This window comes from Heliangelus exortis, chromosome 6 (assembly GCF_036169615.1).
Source record: "Heliangelus exortis chromosome 6, bHelExo1.hap1, whole genome shotgun sequence".
Lineage (NCBI taxonomy): Eukaryota > Metazoa > Chordata > Aves > Apodiformes > Trochilidae > Heliangelus > Heliangelus exortis.
In genome coordinates, this window is record NC_092427.1 from 295,125 (window position 1) to 315,630 (window position 20,506).

A 20,506-nucleotide genomic window follows, 5' to 3' on the forward strand; every position below is an offset into this window, starting at 1 on the left:
CCTTTAAAATTACTGTATTTTCAGTAATCAGTATCTAACATTTCATTATAAAGAGGGCATATTCCCAGATCTAAGAGACTCCTAATTCAAGAATGAACAAAACCCTTTGAAAACAAGACAATATTGGTTTGTTACGTTTTTTGTTTTGTTGTTGTTATGGTACTGATGAGATGCATTTGTTTAATTATTATTCAAAAACAGATACACTTAAAAAATCTGTCTCTGAGCTCATACAATAAAAAAGTAATTTGCTTATGTGGTATTTCCAACAGGATTTGTCAAATCTAAACAAACTTCTGAAGTTAAACACCTACTATTGAAATATTTTTCTGCAATATCCTAAACAATTATGATCTTTACCCTTTATGGATATTCCTTATGTAGGAAGTTCAATACAAACACAAAACTGAAACTATATTGCACTTCTTTGTCACTGAATATCCTGTTTATTATGAATCTTACTTATGAAACACTCTACATCTCCCCATGCGTATCTGACACCCCTGAAATCTATACATCAATTTAAGAGAAGACTGCAAAAGAACACCACAATTTCCAATTTTTATGCTCACTTCTCAACAGTGGAATTATGGCCTGAAGCACGATTAAAATACAATGAAAGAGGTGAAAGATGAGGAAGCGTGAGAAAAACCTCATTACCACGCCAGCTATTAGAATGTGCTTTTACAGTAGCTTTTTTTCCCACCAGTCTGGTTCTAGATTTGACTTCCCACTCACCATAGGAACCCCTCTTCTACCCTGCAATCTACCCAGTGCTCTGCTATACTACTCTTTTACCCCACTGCTGATTATTTTGGCCCAGTGTCTGTAAGGGCTGCCAACAGAGGGGAAAATATGGTCTCTTCACTTGACTGCTGCCCAAAACTTCTTGGTCAGGTATCAGATACTACAGAAACATACGTTTATGAGATTTAAAGATTACTGTTCCCCAGCTACTTGGGACAACTCTGAAACACTGAAGGAAGTGATCTTGCACTGAAGCAGATGAAGAGCATTCACAAGTCAGAAATATTAACTTCAGAAGTCCTAAGCACCTGCGTGAACCAATCTGACCGATTCAGGAGCCATGCAGTAAGAATCACCACTTGAATCATTTGCCTGTCTGCACTGGGGAAAAAGAGCAGCAGCTGTCAACAGGGGAGCCATAAAATCTTAAGGATTCACAGCTGCTTAACATATGAAACATATCTGACCACAGAAGAGACGCAGACAAATTTATTTTTTCTTTTCTCTTCCCATTCTGCCAAGGCCCTCCAAAGAAAATGCCAAGACCACAGCCTTTTACTGTTTTCTACAGAATTTCTCCTTTATTCAATTATGACTTAGAAAGAAACAAAACCAAACACAACACCCCCCCCAAAATCCCAACACAAAAATCCTGCTTCTCAACCCTACTTAATTTGTCAAATTTATCCCTGCTATTCAGGTTTCTTTCTGAACCTCACCACTCACTTGAGCTCTTGCCATTTACAAGACACCACCAAATTCCTCAGAGGATCAAAAGATCCACTGTATTCTCCTAGGCTCGTCTCACTTAGCCCAACTCCACTCTCACCAGGGCTGTTTTTCTCCCTTCAATTTCATATTTAGGTATCACAGAGGTAAACTACTCTCTATCATTCTACTGCCTTTTATTTCTAAATTTAATGAATTATGTTTTCTCTCCTCCCAGCTCTGCAAGACAGAGATCAGCATGCATAGATTATGCTACAAAACAGGTTATTGCTTCAGGGGCAAGAAGGTAGGTGGGTTGTAGTGAGAGCAGAATAATGAAGGGTGGGTCAGAGGAAGACTGCTTGCAATAATCCTCACCTCAATAAAATGCTTTGAAAAAAAGTTGTCCCTCCTCTAAGCGGAGGGTCACTATTTAGAGAGGCATTCTAGGATGAAATAAGGTCACAAGATAGCAAAAAAAAGTTCTATAGACATACAGTTATAAGCAGCCCACCTCCAGGAACCACTGGATATCACAGACACAGTTTGCAACAAGGCAGGAACGAGCAAAGCAAAACGAAATATAAGTACAGATACATTTTTTTCTTGCCTTTGTCATAAAGGCCACTTTCATCCCATCTCTTTCCATATTAAACACAGAAAAAGGCATGAAAACTCATGACTTTCCAGCTGGCAGCAGAGACACACTGCACACACCATGTCAGCAGAAAATCAAAAGCCTAAAACTAGATAAAAATTAGGTCAGAAACTGCCATTTCAGCTTTACTAGCATACAGAAAATGATAGGAGGACAAGAATCATGCTAACCAAAATCTTGACCCAATTCATAGTAATCAAGTCTTATTTAACCAAATCCTTGCATGCTTGGGTTATGACAGAACCATTTTCTCCTGAAAGCATGGAAGATGATGAGCACAGAAATGTCTCCACTTCCTCAGCTGTCCTAGATACAGCCTTAATTTCCAGAAGAATACAAAAAGCTGCTTGTAAAGTGATACAACCATTCACTCCAAGCAGACAAAAGCAAATGCACTGCAGAATGCATCCACCTTACATTATCCAGGCTGCAGATCTGGGCTCCACTCTGTGCTGCAGCAAGGGGGAAAATACAGTTTCTCCTACAGCACCAGGAGAGACATCTTCACTACATGAAAATTCTGAGCCCAATGACAGTTCATTCCACACCTACTTGGCAACTACCAAGTAACCCTACCAGCTAACTCAGAAACACTAGCAGGCGTATTGGATTCATTACACTTCAAAGCTCACATGGCTGGCTCCTCCAGTTGTGCACCTTACTTTCATACTCTCCTCTATAGGAGAAAAATTTAGCAGACAGCTAAATGACACCATGACAGTTGAATTATTACCAACTTTTGGTACAGGACATTATTTTAAGATGGCTTCCCCATCAGACAGCATACACAAAATTTGTCTGCTATCATAATCCAGGACACACCAGGCTTTACCAAAACTCAGTTTTGTTTAAACCATACCATTTCTACTCAGATTCCCCTCAAAAGGATGGACAAGTTCTCACAGATTCACAGAATTGTTATGGTTGGACCAAACCTCCAAAATCACCGAGTCCAACCATCTCCACAGAAAAAACCACCATGCCCACTAGAGCATGTCCTGAAATGCCACATCTACAAGTTTTTTTCAATAGCCTCAGTTACTAGAAGTAGAGAGGAGTGTGTGCAGAAACAACTCGAAATATCTGTGATGACAAAAAATTAACCACACTCATTAACACCTCTTTGATTAGGGCAGAGTAACAGTATGGCTGAGGTTGGAAGGGATCTCTGGTCATCTGGTCCAGCATCCCTGCTCATGTAGGGCAAGCTATACAAGAAAATCTTGGAAATCTGTATTAAAAATGTCATGCAGACAATTATTACCTTCCATTAACAAACACATAAAACCAAGCAAATGAATAAAAAACAAAAAAAACTTCCAAAAGATGCAACTCCTAAGTGACCCTAAAATGCAGAAACAAGCAGAAACACAAAGCTTAAACATACCAGAACTACTGTTGTTGTCCAGGACATGTTAGCATAATGACACACACGGACAAAAAAGAGCAATTGAAGTGAATAATACAGATCTGTGAACCTGTGGTTTTAACATGAACATCCTCAAGGCTACCTAGAGATGAGATATTTAAGTTACATAAGAGAGAAGGTACGTGAATCCAAATGTGGCTCAGGCACCTGTACATACTGGCTCTTCTTCCTCAGAGCATCTCAAAACACATTACAGCTCCTAACAGCCTGCAGGGAGGGTAGCAGTCTTATTTCCATTTTACTTAAAAGGAGCAAAAAACAGTTTACTCAAGGCTGTAATGAGCAGCTCGGTACAGGATGGCCACAGGGGTCAGCTCTACACTCCTCTGCACTGTGCCAGCACCCAGACAGTTGTGTGTGTGTTTACTGAGCTGCACAGCAAAGTCAGACCAGCAACAGAGATGACACAGGAAACAGAGCAGGACCCCACAGTGGGTACAGAAGGAAGAAAACCATTCCTCTGAAACACAACACACTGTTAGATTGGCTCAACTATCTCCTGAAGTCCAACCCACAAGAATGTGGCAAAGCAGAAATATCACCCTCCCCACTTCCCATCACAAATTCTAGGACAATTCCTTCTTCTGTCTGCTGTGAAAAGTAATCTTCCATTTTTAATCACTTGTTTATGCTGCTTTGTGGACAGGACTCAGACATTCTTCTATAGTGTAAACTACAAGGGAACACTAACATTCTTCCAACTGCTTTTCTCATGAAGCACATTTCATTTTGATGTATGATGCACTAGCATCAAGAGACCTTGTTACAGTGTTAAAATAAGCTCTGCTTGCACATTTATTACAGGCAGTATCTACCAAAACGGGATTACAAGCAAGCCCTCCCATTCTGCCACAACCCAGCCAAGTGTTCACTCTCTTAACACAAATAACCACTGAAATCAGGGAGACTATTCACATTAACTAGACACGAGCTTTAGGTTTTATTTCTTATCAGCCACTAGAGAGCTCAGAGTCCACTAAAGCCTCTAACTCAGATACCAGAAAGCACTCCCTCCAAAGACAAGTACCTAAAAAGGTGTAAACTGCCACAACCAGAATTGAACTAGTAGTGGAACACAAATCCGTATCCTTCAAAAAAAAGTAATTATTCATTAAAATCCTAAGTCTGTGAAATTCAGAAGTTTTCCAAGACAGGACATACTGCCTCACGTCAACCTGTGACAGGGAAGCTTCCAAGTCCCATGTAAATCAAATGAGCTGAGTTCACCAGCTCATGAAGAGAACAGATCCAACAACAAGAACTCAGCTAAAAACAGAAGAAAAAATGCAAAAAAACAAACCAAAAGGAAGTTCGATTTTTCTCCTGGGAAAAACTAAGAATTGAAGAAAGGAGGTGCAAGCAAGGCTCACAAAGGAGAAAAGCATTTGTTTTTCCTATTAGCAGACATTATAAAAATAGGAAGAAAAGAATCTTGTTTTTACCAGATTGAGGGGCAGTGTTTCTCAGATGCCAGCTTGCCAAATTCCTGGAACGCTTTACCAAGGATCCAAGCTCTCTCCAGAAGCCCATTTCCCCAGTGCAATCCAAGACACAGCTCTGGTGGCACAAACCACTGCAGAGGATGCAGGAGCCCTGGAATCACCTTCTGCACAGCCATGTGGCAGGGCCCAGAAAAATAATGTTTAGAAGTGCTGTGTAACAAGGCATTCAGTAAATTCCTCTGATGCAGCCTTTTACAAAGTTTTTAACTCCAGCAGAAAGAGACATCTCAATGCCACTTTTGCCCTCCTGTCCATGTAGTCTTTTAAAGACACAGGGCAGCATTTTTGATCAGACAGATGAATTAGATATATTTTCTGAAATTTTCAAGTATGTCTAGTACCTTTGAACAAGTGTAAAAATTCACAGAAAGTGCTACTATCACTCTCTGACTGACTTACTGCACACAGAAAATAACATCTGGTAATGTGCAACACTGGTACAAAAAGCAGCTTGGAGAATAAACAAAAAGGCTACCTGAGCCAGCTCTGTATTCCTAGTTTTAAATACATCAATGAATTCAGAAACTGTACATTAGTTTGGTACAGTGTGCAAAAAGGCACTATGTTCATATACTTCATTTTACCTTTGCCAAGATATAATTCATCTGAGGATAAAGCCAAGTTTTATGTCTTTTAATTGTTTTTTTTTTAACTTTTGGAATAATTATTAAACACACACAAAGGTTCCGTATCAGTAGATGGGAAGTGCTGAAAATTTTACTTTGCCATGGCAAAAACACATCTGTGCTTTGTGGCAGTCATTTTCCTCCCACTTTTCTTCAAACTTTCAGTTTCTGATAAACATTGTAGAAAAATCCAGGAACTTAGTCCCTACTAACACAAAAACAGAAAAAAAAAAAAATCCCTTTGTGACCTCCATGGGAATTTAGACCAGTGTAAAACAGACCTTGAAGCATATTAGCTAAATAATCAACTCAACTCAAAGGCATTTCTGGTGTAAAACACAAAAACAGTCTCCCTCCAAAATTCACATTAAGAATACTTTGTGTTGTTTCATTCTTGTTCAACAAAAACAAAACACCCAAGCAAAATAAAAAAAAACCCAAAACAACCCCTCCCACCAAAAAACCCAACAAAACGCCACAAAAAACAACAAAAAAACCAAACAAAAAAACCCCAAGAAAAACAAAACCATGAACCAACCAATCAACGAAAAAAAGGCAAAAACCCAAGCCTGAATCAAAAGCAACCTACATATTAAATTCTCTAGCAATTCCTATCTCTTCCAAGTTTTAAATAAGCAAGGTCATATTTTGCTTCTATTCATTCTTACTTGCATATTGTTCAAATCCTAACTTGTCAGAAGTATGGTCAGAAATACAGATTCTAAGGAAAGGTCATCTATTAAGAAAGAAATTGAATAATTTCATTGTAAATGACTCAAAGAAAAGCACAATCTTTAGACTACTCAAATTCTAGTATTTTTCAAGATAAAGCAAAGCTGGAACAGTTTGATCTGGCCTTTTCAGCAACCAAACACCTTAGCTGTTTTAAGTGCAATAGCTTTGAATTTGACTTTAAAGTACCAGCCCTCAACGAGCCATGTCTTCAGTAATTAATACTTAGCAACAACAGAACCTAATATAACACTCAAAGATGCAGTACTATTCTAAACTTAACAGAGCTCCCCAGTCTAACTCCAGCCATATAGCTGCAGAGTTCACATTAACACACAGAAACACACATCAAAAACTTTCTTTCAGGGCGTTTCCTGTGTTGCTAACAAGTTCCAGCTTCTCTCCTGCTGGATCTAAATTTAACCAAGAGGAAGACTAGAATCTTTTAAAAAATAAACAAATAAATAAATAAAACAAAGCAACAAAAAAGCACAACACAACAAACCAATCACAAAACAAAAAACACAATCCCATACCATAGATTCAACTTCAATGCAATGCAGCAAGAATTTTACAGACATCTTTGTTTCTATAGCTGTTAACTATCAAACACACGAAGCATGCAGCAAGCAAGCAGCAGCCCTTTCATCCTACACGTTGTACATCATGTGCTACTAGGTACAGATAACACCAACACCAACACCAGTTGCTCATTCAATAAATGTATGCAGCAGTGAGTGACCTCTGCAGAGGAAGTCAGGAGTTCAACCAGAAGCCAAGGCTCCCTGATAAGGCCAAGTGTGGTTTGCTATCTGAATTAAAACAGCAGCAGTGGGTTGGATTAAGCTGCAAAGACTCATGACAAAGCCTTCAGACTTAGTTGCAAACATGCCAAATATTGAATGCTTCCAATACAAATTTGTCTGAGATAGACAGGGGGAATGCACAGGTAGGAGGGAAGGGGAGAGAAACAACTTGAAGTGATTCAAAATATGCATCTGTATCTTTGTACCCTCTGTGGCTACAATACTTAAGATCACCAGAGCTCCAACCTGCATGTAGCTTTCTGTTTTCATACATGTGCAGATGTAGCTGAATTTACAAAGACACATGGGAAGAATTAGATTAATTCAGGACCAGCCCTATTCCCAAAATTATTCTGTTCACCTGGATTGCAGAAGTGCCTTCAAAGTTCTGCACACAGTAGTGATTCACCATACAAACACTAAAAAAACATCACCCCTACACCTGTTGACACAGTATTCACACAAAAAGGTCAAACATGCAATAATTTATTGAGCCTTTCCACCAACATCAACATCAAGATCCTAAAAGCAGGTCCTGATTTGACTTCAAAGACATTTAAATTTCTGCTAACGGCTATGCAAAGAACTCACTTACTGGCACCACGGAACTGATGCCTAAGGATCTGTGAGATTCTCAAGCCTGAAACATCGTATAGCCCATGAGATGTAGCAAACTGTTCTCTGTGAGCACTGCAGAACTGACATCCCATACAACAAGACGCTGATGAGAACACACTTCAAGTCTGGCTAGCTGGCTGATCTGCATGGCATTTCAACCAACAAGTAGAGGAACTTTGGTTTTCAAGTTGGCAACCTCATTAGAAATTATTATTCCAGATCAAGAAAAGAAGTGAAACACTGAACTGGAGAGGGTATTAAGTCAATTACAGTAAAACACATGTACCAGCGACTGCCTAACTCTAATACAATCACTGTTACTGGTCTCTCAGGAATATGACTTAGGCACAGGATCAACAGGACATTTGAGCTACGATAAGGAGACCAAAGGCTGCTGTTGTGCTGAAGCACAGAAGCTACGATCCAGTGCAGACTCTCCCTACTTAAAACTTTCTCCATCCTAAGCACGCAGGAAACCACGCTGCCCTGGACAAAGGCATACAGATGGTGAGGCTAAATACAGAATGGGCAGCAACTCTCCACCTCTGTTGGATAAATTATCCAACAGTGTAAACATGCCGAAATTTTCTTACATAACTTCCTAAATACAATGAATACTAAAGGATTTAATCATTAATACCAGGCAAAGAATTTCAAAAGAAGGTGCAGGTGAAGGGGGCCTCGTGCAAGCTGCTCTAGTGTCCTTGCTCATGCAGGGGGGTTGGATCTTGATGATCTTTAAGGTCCCTTCCAACCCAAACCATTCTGTGGTGCTATGATAAGATGGTAAGAGACAACGTAGGGAGGAGACATTAATGTTAGTCCACCCAACAGACAGTCTGCATTAACAAGCAACTGACCTCTTTACTTCCCCTCAGGATGAGATTAAAAGTTTAAGACTGCAACCAAAACAATCTTTTCTTATTAAAAACAAAACAAAAAGAACCAAAACAAAAAACAAATTTAAAAAAAAACAAGTCCTTTTCAAACTAAAGTTATATACAAAACCAAACCCAGTGAGAATCATGGGCTGTTTCAGAGCTTTGGGTTTGGTTTTTTTTCAGTCTGGTGTTGTATTACACCGTCTTACACTCAGAAGTCAGGTTTCTATCATTCGTGGCTCCAATACATAAAAATTTTTTTAAAAATCAGGCCTTATACATTTTTTAGGCCATAGGCTTTTTTTTTTCAGACACAGCTTTGTGATTAATAAACTCTCCAAACTCCAAGTCAAGTCTTAGAAGCTTAAAGGAACCAAAAGACATGAACTAACCTAGTTTTCTCAAACCTAACCTACACAAAAAAACAAAACTAACCATTCTCTGTTTTTCTAGAAAATATTAAGATCTAGCTGCTGATAGAGCTAGAAAAGCAATTTTTTAGTCAAAACTGCATGTCTATAGAAAACTCTTAATTTAAAAACAGTTAATATAAAATTCAACTTACAGATGTTTGAGTGTCAAATAACCAAGAGATCACATTGACATTATTACACCACAAAGAGTTTGAAGGGTTGCTGATTAATCTTTCATCTTCAAAAAAAGGTTTAATCTTGATGACAATAAGAAGTTCAGCTAAAGAGAAACAGAACACATCTGCTAAAACTGCTCAGCTGTCCTCAAAAGTACATACTCAGATCACAAAGTTGCTATGGCATCAACTTCAGGATTGTGGTTAGACACACAAAATGTCTTTTTCCTACAGACTGTTATGGGAAGCTGAGCAACTTTGGCCAGGAGCCACGTATGTTTGGCTCTAAAGTAGACATAATTCATCACCATTTGGACATTCCAATAGTTAGCTAAACTGAGAAAGCAAGACAACCAGCACTTTAAAGCTCTAAATGCACTCCCCTAGCAATACCAAAAAGAAATTGTATTTGTGCTTACCTTCTTCACTAGCATTTACTTGATAACAGAATACTATTTTTCCAGCACTTAACTGTTAGATCAGAAAAAGGGGAAAGGTTCAGCTTTGGAAGCTACATATCAAAGTGCAGTGGGAGGAAATTCTGTAGGATGCAAAGTACCACATTTATTTCCTTGTTCCCTAAACCAGCAATCACAAAAGCCCAGAGCAAACCTCCTACATCCCCAACTGTTTCCTTCCAAATGGTGAAGCTGCTTCAGAGTCAGAGATTTCTGACTGATGAAGCAGAGTGCCACTTTCACGTTGCCACAAAGGGGGAAAAGGAGGTGGGTCCAAAGCAGACAACAGGGTGCAGGGGACCACTCAACATCTCCCTGCAGCAGACTGAAGTCCCCTTTTTTCCCCCCCAGGCTCGCTGTCACAGAAAGATGTCTCCAGTTACGTTTCAGTTTTAAAAACAATTATTTAAGACCCAGTTTACTCTCTATTAACTACACAATATGAGGCTAGGAAAAACAAATAATTGAAATAACATTAATGAGAAATCAGAAAGTTTTAGAAAGTATATTAAAATACTGTTACTATATCCCATTAGTAACTCACATATTAAAAGGCAAATCAAATTATCTTTTTATTCCCGAGATAACACCACGCATCACTGACGACCACACGGGCAGGACCTTCTGTTTCAGTAGTCAAAACAAGGTAGTTCCCACTGGACACAGTCAGGCCCCACACCCTGCGTGCCATCCTACAGGGGCAGTGTCTAAAAGGTCAATGTCTAAGGGCAGTATCTGAGCATCTCCCTTCCCGCCGCCCCTGTCCGCAGCACCCCGGGCACGCTCCCCGCCGCCTCGCTGCTCTCAGCAGGGTCTGCTGCCCCAGCAGGAACAAGCAACCACACCGACACCAAGTTTTCCTGAGAGCGAGGGTTCTTCGCCCGCCCCTCTGATAATGAAGGAATGAAAATTGTCCCGGTCACAGAAACGCCTCAGTATGTACCGGGGAGGCGGAAATCGGGGCCGCGCAGGCGACTCCAGGCCTCGCCCCCACCGGGCCAGCCCCACCGCCCAGCTCTGGGCCCTCCGGCCTCCCGGCCGCCCCTTTCCGCGCCCCGCCCCGCCCCCCCCTCAGCTCCCCCGCCCGCTCCCCTCAGCCCCGCCGGCCACCCAGCCCCGCCGACCCGGCCCCCATCCCGTGTCCGCCGGGCGCGGCCGCCCGACGTGCCCGTACATGTTCCTCAGCCAGAAAGTTTCGCTCCCGCCTCGGCTGTCGCCGACCCCCGCGCAGCCCTCCGGAGAGGCCCCGGCGGAGCGCAGGGGAGGCGGGAGGGGGGGGGAGGGCTCACCTCAGCCCGCGGGGCCCGGCCCCTACGCCCGGGGGCTCCTGCAGCGCGGCGCGGCCCAGGCAGGGCTCCTCCGCGGGCAGCCAGGCGTGCCGGCGGGATGAGCTCACAGGCAGCGGGCGGCGGCAGTCCCCGCCCTGCGCACCCCTCCACGGGACCGGCTCCGCGGGGCGGGGAGCACCCGGGGCGGAGCGGAGAGGGGCCGGGCGGCGACGCAGGTCCCGTAGCGGCCTCAGCACGGCCCCGTCCCAGCGCCGCGGCTCCCCACAGCCTCACGGGGCGGTTCTGTGGAGGGAGCTGGGCGGGCGGCGGGGGGGGGCACGGCCGGGCGGTGTCCGCCCTCCGCGGCCTGGGGAGGGGGGAAGGAGGCTGCGCGCTTCTCCTTAGGCCGATGTTTCGCCGCCGGGGAAAGTTGGTGCAGACGTGCCGGAATCACCTCAGGTGTCGGCTGGGGTCCGCCGTCCTCTTCATTCGGGCCTACGCCACCCGAAACACCTGAACGTGTGTTCCCGCTGTCACCTCTCCGGTCAGGCTTGTCACCGTCCGCCGGGCTGTGACAACTGACGGGACCTGCGCTGCTCGGCAGCCCCCGGCAGTGCGGGCACACCCTGCCCGGAACTGGCCCGGTCCGGAGGCTGGGGTGTACCGCTGCGCGGGTCTGGTGCTGGCGCTTCAAACAATACAGACTTCTTTTATATAATCTAAAAACAATTATATCCTTGCTTATAAGATCTGGGAGGGACAAAAAAAGAGGTGGATGGACTATAAATAATAACTGAAGAACTGAGTGATCCAAATTACTTGCTGTACTAGGCCACGCAAGGCACGTAAGACACCCAGGTTGGAAATTACACGTTAGGAACAAAGAACGCGGCCCCTGGTCGCAGTCCCGAAGGGGATAAGCTCCATCCTGGAGAGCAGCAGCATCTCTGAAACGCTTTGGGGCTCTAAGGGCAAAGCCCTGCAAGGTGAACGAGGCGCCAGGAAAGCTGCTGGTGCCCTCTTTGCCTGTGCAAACGAGGGATGAGCGAGCATGTGCAGGGAGGTGGAGTAACTGAGTACAGCTTCGGTGAAACTTGCAGGGGAACACCTTCTCCAGTCCCTCTCTCCCTATTTTTCAAGATACTGAAAGAGAGGGTGCAGAACAAATGCAGAGTGTTCTAGAACACCTACGCTATGCATGCATTTCACAGAGCATCTTTCAGTGTGTCTGTAAGAGGTACAAAAGAAAAACCATGTGTGTGTTCAGAAACAAGTTGCAGGGTTACATACAAGAAGAGCATCCTCTGAAGAATATTTGACATGATTGCCTTGTATGGTATTAGAGGAGCAGAGTATCAGAGACAAAGCCTCTCAGGGTTACAATAGCCAATTAGTTAATTATCTTACACTTCTTTCATTTGACTTCTGCAACTTCAGTAGCTGAAGACTTGTCCCAGAACAAGTGCAAGATGCTGTGGGCAACTCAGCCAGATTTTGTTTTTTCTGGTGAAGAATCTTCTTAATCACAGCCTCTTGCCTCCATTTTGCCTATGTGATGAGGCACATGCCTAGAAGGAATTTTTTTCTCTCTCAGAGGAAATGTCTCTGTTCTGGCAGTCTTTTATGTGTTTGTCTTTGTCTCCAAAATTCAAGACAAAAAAACGTGAGCTACAACTCCATTGTTCTGGGATCTATTCCTCATCACGTCCAGTGCTCACTGTCTTCCTCTGTATATGAATCTGTAAGTTTTCAAATAGTATTTATAGTCAATTGGATTTAGGTCCTGCTGTTCCACAGGAAGACTCAGAATCAAGGTATTTTTAACCAGGACTTGATTTTAGTGCTTCCCTATTTGTCTCAGTAGAGCAATGCTTTTGATACCAGCAACAGAAAGATTTGTGCTCTCATCTCTAGAGTACTTTTGGGAGGAATTCAGCCCACAGCTGTTTTTCTACTTCAGCTGGAGCCCTCTGCTCCTTCCATTCATTTGTTCAGATGATTTGTCCATTCCCAGCCACTGAAATTCTTCAGCTTTTCCTTTTTTTTTTTTTTTTTCTTCTCACATGGGCTACAGCTGTCCTTAGAATCTGACACTGACCATGCAAGCTTCCACTAGCTTGAATTTTTTTTTTTTTTTTGGCAAATGCAAACTTTAGACCGAGCTGAAGTATAATGGCAGCAGTGTTCACTGTAATGCTGGGGACTAGGGAAATAAAAAAACAGACTTGTCACTTTTTTTGCTCAGTTTCAGTGCTGTATTTGTTAGTTTGGGCTTCTCATTTTAACCTATTTCAATTCTTGGTTTTGGAGGGCTCCTTCAAATAAGATAAATGTTGCAAATTTTAGGTGCTTTCTTACAATGTAGGTGCTTTTATCCTGTCAGATTCATTCTCATGCAAAATGATTTGGTAGAAAATGCTTGATTTACTGATTTTAAAGAAACAACTTCCCCTATAACTAGGAGAATCAACACCACCTTATACTCAATAGCTTTCTGACTGCTGAATTTTCCGAGAGGGTTTAAGTTCTGATTTGTATTTTTCTTCTGTGAAGTAGCATCCAGAATGTCTATCCAGTGTACCTGATGTCTTGGTCTGCTTTTGTTTGTGATCCACCTTTGCAGAGTGAGAGGATATCTGGAGACAGTCTCATCTTGGCTACCTGTTGTGAACTAACATAATTGCAGCAAAGCATTACTTTTAGCTGATTTTACTTGAAATAAATGAACTGGTTCTAATGCTAGTTGTGAAAGAGGGGATGGGTAACAACTAGGTGTACATGAAGAGATCACAACAGGCTGGTTTTCCCTTTCCAACCAGGCTGGAACTTGGTGACAAGGCTTTCTTTTTATTCATTATAATTCAAGGTAGCAGTGTCAGTTTTAGGCTACTACTAAAGAACTAGCAGCTGGAGTTTTCAACATAATTGGAGGGCTCTTTGTAACATATTTTAAAGTACTGCCTTCAGAAACCTCAAAAAACTGTACAGAAGAGTTCCAAAGAATATACACTGGGGACAAGCAATTATATGCCTACCCAACTTTGAATGGCATCTGTGAACAGCTCCAACAAAATCATCTCAGCCTAAATTTGGCTTTTTGACTTGTTTTACTTTTTTAGGGTTGAGATCCATAGAATAAACCAAGTTATAAGCTTTAAATTTCAGCTGCTTTTTTGCCTTTAATTGTTTTTTATATTTCTTGATAGTAACATATAAAGAAAAATATTTCAGGCTCATGTAGCTTAGAGATAGCTTAGTTTGCTCCAACTCTTTAACTCTGAAAAAACCACATCAAATACGAAAAATTTAAGCGAGAAGGAATTTAAGAAATTTATGACCAATGAAAGTAGAAGACTGAATTTATTTTTTCAACTCAGTCTTCATTTTAGTGACTCTTGTATTTCAGTAAAGGCATATTATGCAACTAAAATGCATTATATAAATGCTATTATATAAACTGTTTTTAATAATAACTTAATTGTTTCTTTATGTACAAATAAGTTCTGAATTAATCCCCAGATGTAACCCAAACTACAAGAGAAAATCACTGTGCACAAGTGAAGTCACTTTCAGGAACATCCCTTTATAAGTTAACTGTGAAGCATGAAATGATGTACCAAGCTTTTCAGTGTTGCCTGGTTCAAGAAATTACTTCTTTCTGAAGTGATCATGAAAAGATTGCCTCTACAATACCAGCAAATCTTAATTAACTCTAAATCTTCCTGATACCAATACACTATGCCCTTTACCCTGTTCTGTGTTCTCAGTTTCATTTTTAATTGAAAACAAATTTCTGTTTGTACAGCTACAAACAGAGAATGTTGGAAGGATAAGGAATTGGATACCATTTTTTGTCACCACCAAGTTATGCCCTTTCTATCTTTACAACTTTTTTCTCTGAAACTTTTTCAGTGGATTAAAATACACATCTTTGTAAGAAAAAGGCTGTTTTCTGAGGCTAGCTCAGCTGGCAGAATATGCTGTAGGTGTATAGCAACCTCTTGTGGCAACAACAGTATGCACATAGTAGTTAAGAACTATTTAATTCTTTAAGGTATTCTTGATATGAGTCATAAACCTATATAAAAATCTAAAGTGTTAGCAAACAACTGGACAGTTTGAGAGTCTGTTCAGTTGGAGAGTCTCTCTTAGCCAGAGAATTAGCAGAACTCTATTAGTCCTCCTCTTCAGCTGAAGAATGAACTAAAATTTGGAGCCTGTTATAAACAAAGTACCAGACTGAAATTTCTGTTAGTAAAATTATCTGAAAGATTTTCATTAAAATTCATCAATAGTGGAATAATGGTCAGGAGTGGAATCCATGACCAGGTTTGACAAGAATAACATGTAACTATTATACATGCTATAAATATACAATTTTGTTGAATGATTGTTCTCTGCTTGTTTTTCCTGAATAAAGGGAAAACTACGACTGGTTTCACCAGGGAAGGTAAAGTACCTTTACAGTTTACAGCAGCTGAGCAAGACTGAAAACAAAGTGCAAGCCTGGTATCCATACAGAATCCCATCGCATCTACCACCTTTAAATCTTTAAAAATCTTTATCTTTAAATCTTTAAAAAGATTTAACTCACAAGTGGTCCAAAGGTGTGAAATCCTTCCAGTTACACTTATCAGTTGCAAATACCTGTCCTGCTCACACCAAGTGGGAAAGGATAGTCTCAAAGCTGCAGAAGTGAAGAGGAGCAATGGCAGCATAATGGAACATGGACACAAGGACAGCAAGGTTTTCAAAGCTAGCAGGTGCTTCACTGTGAACCTGTTATGGGAGTTATGCACAACAAGAACAATCACAATGCAAATATCACAGATTAGAACTAGGAAATCTAGTAAATTCTAGAAACAGATTCCTCTACCACTGAAAATGAAGCTGAGTCAGTAAATGCTTCAGCAAATGCTTCAGCTTATGTGTGCATTAGTTACCAGAACTATTGTGTTTTGTACAGCAGGGAGAGGTTACTGTGCTTGAAATGACTTAGAAAACTATGCATACTACTTAGAGAGAAACAGGCTGAACAAGTTCATCTTCAAAGGGACAGAGGCTTTAAACAACAATTAATATTTACGTATCAAGAGTTTTGTTATAGTTCTCTTAATGTAACTTCCCAGATTTGCCACTTGTAATTTCTTTGCCATTTCATCTGCTGCAGTTTCAGAGAGTCAGAAATCACACATTCTCAGTTCAGACCTCAGCTTGTACACCTAACAGCATATACTGTAGTTCATTCCAGACCAGTTAAAAGTTGCAGTTCCAAATTCCCAAACGGCACCACCCAACCTGGGAGTGTCAGGTACTTAAAAGAAGAGACTCTTTCATGCCCAAGAAGAAATTCATCCCTGCAGAGAAGCCCAGCAAAACACATCTGCCTTCCTCAGACTGACAGACAGAATTACAGCATTATCAAGTTCAGCAGTGTGTCAAACCAATCAGTATTCACTGACACCTCTTTTGACTGCTTTCATTGCCACTTGGCTTCAGCCATTCCCATCTCTGTAAGGTGTTTTGAAGTCTACAGATAAAAACAGCTGCGTATTAACCAACATCATGTCCACGAAAAGGATGAAATGCAGAGCAAAAGAAGAAATGGTTTCCTCAAACCATGATGTTCATGTTGAATGCCTGTGTCATTTGTGGTGACCCTTAGCAAACCTGAAAATAGGCTTCCTGCAAGATTTGGATTTTTCTACCAAACCAACTGTATTTGTTCCTTATGTTCTGAATTTAGTTGCAGTTCATGTATAAATAATGAAAACAAAATGCTAAAGTAAGACCTGAACTAAATAAAATCGCTCCTTAGAACAGTAGAGACAACCCATTCATAGTATCATCAATGATGGTGCAAACACTAATGAAAATGACATAGAATAGAAGGCACAAACAGGATGAAAAACTAAGCTGTCTATTATTTATAAGTTCAAAACAGAGCTTTAAGTTCTTCTTTAGCTCTAAAGAACACTATTATAAATATAAAACCTTAATAAATAAATTAGACAAAACAAAGTACCTAACAGTGCATCTGTCAAAATACAACAGGTGAGTAAAAAAAAAAAGTCTTGGTTGAAAAGTGAGTGCTCTTAATTATAAAATATATCTGAGCAGAAGAGTTTAGTTTGTTCTCTATACAATTCTTTCAGATTCCCTCTAAAGACTAGCAAGTGCTATTGACACAAAAAGCCAAGTACAAAACATTACTCTGTAGTACCACAGGGGGTATGGATGGAAGGCCACAGGAGCAGGAAATTAAAGGGATCATTTGCCAGTATTTCTTGATCCTCAAGATGCAGGAAAGGAGCTTGCACCTACTTTATATTTACATGAAACCGAATTTATCAAAATTAGACATCCTGAGTTCTTGTGAGGACCTTGCTTTATACTTGAAAATGTTACACAGGTAGAAGATGGAAGATAATTTACATTAAATTAGGCTTTCTGCTGAGCTGTTTGTAGCCACCATGCCATCACACCAGATACATTCTGTACACAGACCCCAGGCACAGCTGCAACACGTGCGTGGACTCATTGACCAGAACAGTCAGGTGTCTGGTTAATCTAGCACCCAGGGGAAGGCTGGGTAGAACTTAGGAAAGACAATCCTTTTCCTACAAGGCCTCATTTTGCATTAAATCCTTATATAAAAATCTGCTATACAAGCAGAACTAGCTGTTTTCCAAATCACATACCTACAATTTAAATATCCGTGAAGTATATTGTTTTGTCCAGGGTAACAGTGACAATATTGTCCAAGTAACTACCAGTCAGTTAAAACACAGGGGAATAAAGCCAAAGACTTCTTCACAGGAGTAGCAGTATTCTGATTTTTCCTACTTATTCAAGGTGTAAACGAATTACTTATTGCACACAGTACTAACCACCACCTCCTGTGATGATAATTTAATCAACATATAAAAGTTATTTACATTTGATGGATGGATAATATGAACAGACATTCATGTTAAGTAGTAACACTAATTCCTTGTAACCCACCTGGGATCCCTCCATTTCAGAGGAGAGTGTTTGATACATTTTTAACAGGTTTCCACTGAAGTCGTGTGGAAAGCACACTATAAAAAGAAGCCTCCTTCACAATATGAACACCCCTCATATTGATTGAGCCTGTTTGGACTATGTGAATACAGACTTAGTGGCATATTGACCTGCAATTGCTACCTTAAAAAAAAGTCCCAGCAGAATTAAATTCAGAGCAAGACATCAACTGAGCTCCCCAGTCAACCAGCAGCAATAGGAGTATTATTCCACTCTGCACGGGGCAGGACTGTTTCTGTTCCTGACAGGCAAGGCTCAAGGATACTTCCTGCACTTGTATTTCCAGTTGCTCCTCCCCATCGTTAAGCTTGACCCCTCAGATCCCACTACCACCAGCCCATGCTCAGAATCATCACTTTCCAGCCTCCTATCCAGTTCCATCATCCCAGCCTTAAACTCCACATTCAAATCACTGCATTCTCCACACCTCAACTCCTCCCTCATCTCTGCCCTCTCATTCCAGAGCTTCAGCTTCAAGTCAGGTATCTCCTTCACTCCTCCTCCCCAGCCCCAATGGGGTTCACTCAGACAAACTGTTCCCACTTGGCTTTTCCTACTCTCTGGATCCCAGTAGAGAAATCTCTGCAGGAGCTGATTTTGTTGCATTAAAAAAGGGAAGATTTTTTTTTTTTTTCTCTGCCTGGAAATCTTTCCCAGGACTTTGTAGTTTCTTACTATGCAATAAACCTGAGGCATCTATTCAGCACAGAACACCTCAGACTTAATTAAAAACAACTGAAAGTGTTGAAGTGTTAGGCAATCTGGATTTTAGGAAGCACGACAGAATATTCACTATTGTCATTTCCAAATCTCTCAGAGAACATGCTTTTCAGTTGTGACCTGCTTTAGTTGAGACCTGCTTTCTTAGGAGCAAGTTCATTTAAATAAATAAAAAAAAAAATTAAAAAAAAAATTAAAAAAAAAAAAGGGGGGGGGGGGGGGAGAGGGAGGGGGAAGTGGCCTGAAATTTTCCACTGCTTCAGTCACAGCTTCACTTACTGGTGAAGTGAAGTTCTTTGCACTGAGTAATTACTGTACACTAGTACAACCAAGGCAGACAGAAGCCATGGTATTTTAGTAACAGCCAAGTACATTTAGTAACTCTTCTTACATTTTATTGTCAGTAACAGAAGTACAGTAAGATACAAGGTGCACAACTTTTGATCCTTTCACCACAGTGCAGTATGTGCTATTGAGAATAGAAAAACACGTTTATGTAAACATGAGTATATTAACATTTCCGTGGCTGTTGAATAATGTAAATTCTTTTAGGCAGTATGTACTTCTCCAAGGCAGGCTGTGGCTTTTGGTGAGCCACTTGTAATGCTGCTGCATGAATTCTGTGGCTCATCTGTAACATCAACGAGGGGGAAAGAAGTTGAGATAGAAAACAGATACTCTTCCTACATTCCATCTGACAAAAGTAGTTTTAAAAAGGTTGTAAAACCTATCCCCACAGAAAGTACAAATACTCAATACCTAAAACTGTGCATATTATTAGAATTTCTGTTTTCAAAGTGGTATTAGCCTGACTAATTATTACTGGTAGATTACAAACCTGCAGATGTCAGATCAGTTGAAGCAAAATTAATTTTTTACCTTTTCTTTTAATGTTTATCTTGATGGAGAAGCCCTGACAAACACATATCATGTCCTTGCAGATATACTTACTTTTCTCAGTGCTTCTGCTAGCAAGACATCTGCAGTCTGAGTTTTTGAAAAACTGGTAATGGCACTAAAAAACAGAAGAGAAGTATTTAGCATTTTCATCTCAAATAAATGCTTTTTACTTTAATTATTCAGACTTAATACAAACCACTTTATAAGAGAAATTTAGGTTTTAGAACTAAATACTTTAATTACGTTAAAGATGACATTTTAAAAAAGGTTTGCTACCTCACAATAGAACAACACAAAACCTGTGTGGGAAGCTGTTTGATTTACATATAGCTTTATACAAAAATCTCTATACAAATATCCTTAGATATCTCAAAAGGTATTTTCTTTTTTTGTACAATGTGGAGTAGCTTCACAGAGGCTGGGCACTGATATTCAGAACTACAAAATCTGACTTTGTAATTTTCTTGATTCCAATCTACACATTAAAAAAAAATAAAATCACCTGCTGCTTTTGGGGAGTGTTTCTTCTGACAGCAGCAATTTGTCAAGCAAGAACTTTCTGTGCAAGATTATCTCACTAACTTCTTCATCCTCCAGTGAAAACCAGCCATGTTATCAACATTCCACACATAAGCAATCTCAAGGCTATGAAATAATTTAGTTCAGCAACAGGAAGAACTGTGGAATGTGTGCATTCTTCTGATACTATTATTTGCTGTGAATATCTATATCTTAAAATGAAGAAAAAACATAATTACTCTTGCACATGGAGTCATGTTCCTTAAATGTGACTCCTGAA

The 20,506-nt window shown here is 40.6% G+C and overlaps 1 protein-coding gene across 12 annotated transcripts in view; it reads right to left on the reverse strand.

Annotated features, from left to right (window-relative positions):
* Nucleotides 1-19,822, reverse strand: part of TANC1 (tetratricopeptide repeat, ankyrin repeat and coiled-coil containing 1) — a 64,375-nt gene extending 44,553 nt beyond the window's left edge. For 3 of the 12 annotated variants that reach the window (XM_071746275.1, XM_071746267.1, XM_071746273.1), the window contains exon 1: nucleotides 19,759-19,822. The gene's annotated coding sequence lies outside the window, so the exon portion shown is untranslated. Of the gene's footprint in view, nucleotides 1-9,272; nucleotides 9,293-11,043; nucleotides 11,680-19,758 lie in introns of those variants that run through there. The other 9 variants (XM_071746268.1, XM_071746265.1, XM_071746271.1 and 6 more) reach the window with 7 other exon arrangements.
* Between the last annotated feature and the right edge of the window lie 684 nt (nucleotides 19,823-20,506).